The 2,441-nt window shown below is 43.5% G+C and overlaps 1 pseudogene; it reads left to right on the forward strand.

Moving 5' to 3' along the window:
• The first annotated feature begins 481 nt into the window (after positions 1-481).
• LOC130337338 (U2 spliceosomal RNA) lies at positions 482-584 on the forward strand (annotated as a pseudogene).
• Positions 585-2,441: the final 1,857 nt, after the last annotated feature.

Consider the following 2,441-nt stretch of genomic DNA (forward strand, 5'->3'; position numbering starts at 1 on the left):
GAAGCAGCAGATCCATAGGTTTTCAAATAAGCTGGATTTAACCAAGACAAGTGAGTCCAATAGGATGCAGGTATGTCCTCTATCCTTACAGCTTCCCGTGGCTGTTGGTTTTATACCGTTTGGGGACAGCCAAGGAGGCGTCAGCAGGCAACACAGGTAAGTGTGTGCTTGTGTGTGTGTGTGTGTGTTTCCTATGCAGATCCTAAACCCAGTATCAAATGCAAGTAGGAGGAGTAAGAAGGGTTCCTGCCAAAGCCAGGTTATGGATTGCATTTAAAAATGGTCCATCAGAGTGAAATGGACTCCCATCTTCCTGCTTAGCAATAATGATATGGGTTTAGGGTCTGCTGTGTGTACTGGTGGGTGACTGCCACCCAGCCAGAGTGTGTATGGGAGGCTGCCAGCCAGCCTCCCTTCCTACAAGTAGTGATGGTGCATGTGAAGGGGACAGCGTTGGTTCCTCCCCTTTCACAGTTATCACTTCTCATTCTTCCTTTTGGCTGGTATCAAATGTGGTGTCTGTTTATATCAGTTTAATATCTGATATGTCCCCTATCTGGTAGCATATATTAAATGCACCACCAGGGTTCAGTGTTGGAAAGAAAGATTACCTGTTTATTTGCTGCAGCTGCTTGCTGGCTAGTCCAGTGGGCCCCTACTGCAGGCAAAAGACAATAGGTGGTGCCGCTTGTGTCTGGCCCCTGTTGGAGCGACCAGGCACAGGACTGCTACTGCTGAATGTCCTCTTTAATTGAATAAGCTCAGCAACCAGCACACCTGTGCAGGTTGGACATGACATGATAGGTAGACATGATAGGTAGCTGTCTTTCAGGTTGTGGGTGCTGAATCTTGTTAATTGACATGGGGGTGTCATTGCTGTTGATTGACCATGCATTGGTACTGTGGTATTGGAATAATTAAAACAAATGTTGCCAGCCAGCCATCCATTGCAATAATGGATAGGACATCAGCTATGAGGCATTTGTTTGTACAAACTGCTGCTCACGACTAATGTTGTAATATAGTGTCTCCATCTGCTGGTGGTATTGAATAAGCAATAGTGCAATGATAGGGTCTGAAAAAGGAGTAAAATAAGAAGCAGCAGCATAGGAAAAAAGGAGGAAAGAAGGAAAACATGGAGAGAAGAAAAAAAGAAGGTAAAAAAAAGGTGAAAACATGTTTAAAAAAGTATTTCCATCTCTCTCTCTCTCTCTATATATATGTATATATATATATATATATATATATATATATATATATATATTTAAAAGAAAAAAAATTATATATATATATATATATATATACATATAGAGAGAGAGAAAGAGATAGATAGATAGATAGATACACATACATACATACATACATACATACATACATACATACATACAACATACATACATACATACATATGTGTGTATTGTTGGAGTTGCAAACATGGGTGCACTTGACAAACTCAGTGCGGCTATTCCCCATTGAAAGATTGTTGCATCCAGGACCCTTAGCACTGTGATATGCTACTCAATACCACTGGCATGGCCAGGTGTAAACAACATCTGACCTTTGTTGTGTATGTAACCATGGAGATTGTGATGTCACCTAGGCCCACCAAAGAACAGCCTTGTCAGAAGCAGCACTGCCATGATCAGAAGCAGCAGCACCATAAGTTTTCAAATAAGCTGGATTTAACCAAGACAAGTGAGTCCAATAGGATGCAGGTATGTCCTCTATCCTTACAGCTTCCCGTGGCTGTTGGTTTTATACCGTTTGGGGACAGCCAAGGAGGCGTCAGCAGGCAACACAGGTAAGTGTGTGCTTGTGTGTGTGTGTGTGTGTGTGTGTGTGTGTTTCCTATGCAGATCCTAAACCCAGTATCAAATGCAAGTAGGAGGAGTAAGAAGGGTTCCTGCCAAAGCCAGGTTATGGATTGCATTTAAAAATGGTCCATCAGAGTGAAATGGACTCCCATCTTCCTGCTTAGCAATAATGATATGGGTTTAGGGCCTGCTGTGTGTACTGGTGGGTGACTGCCACCCAGCCAGAGTGTGTATGGGAGGGTGCCAGCCAGCCTACCTTCCTACAAGTAGTGATGGTGCATGTGAAGGGGACAGCGTTGGTTCCTCCCCTTTCACAGTTATCACTTCTCATTCTTCCTTTTGGCTGGTATCAAATGTGGTGTCTGTTTATATCAGTTTACTATCTGATATGTCCCCTATCTGGTAGCATATATTAAGTAACCACCAGGGTTTAGTGTTGGAAAGAAAGATTACCTGTTTATTTACTGCTGCTGCAGCTGCTTGCTGGCTAGTCCAGTGGGCCCCTACTGCAGGCAAAAGACAATAGGTGGTGCCGCTTGTGTCTGGCCCCTGTTGCAGCGACCAGGCACAGGACTGCTGCTGCTGAATGTCCTCTTTAATTGAATAAGCTCAGCAACCAGCACACCT

This window comes from Hyla sarda, unplaced genomic scaffold (genome assembly GCF_029499605.1).
Source record: "Hyla sarda isolate aHylSar1 unplaced genomic scaffold, aHylSar1.hap1 scaffold_495, whole genome shotgun sequence".
Lineage (NCBI taxonomy): Eukaryota > Metazoa > Chordata > Amphibia > Anura > Hylidae > Hyla > Hyla sarda.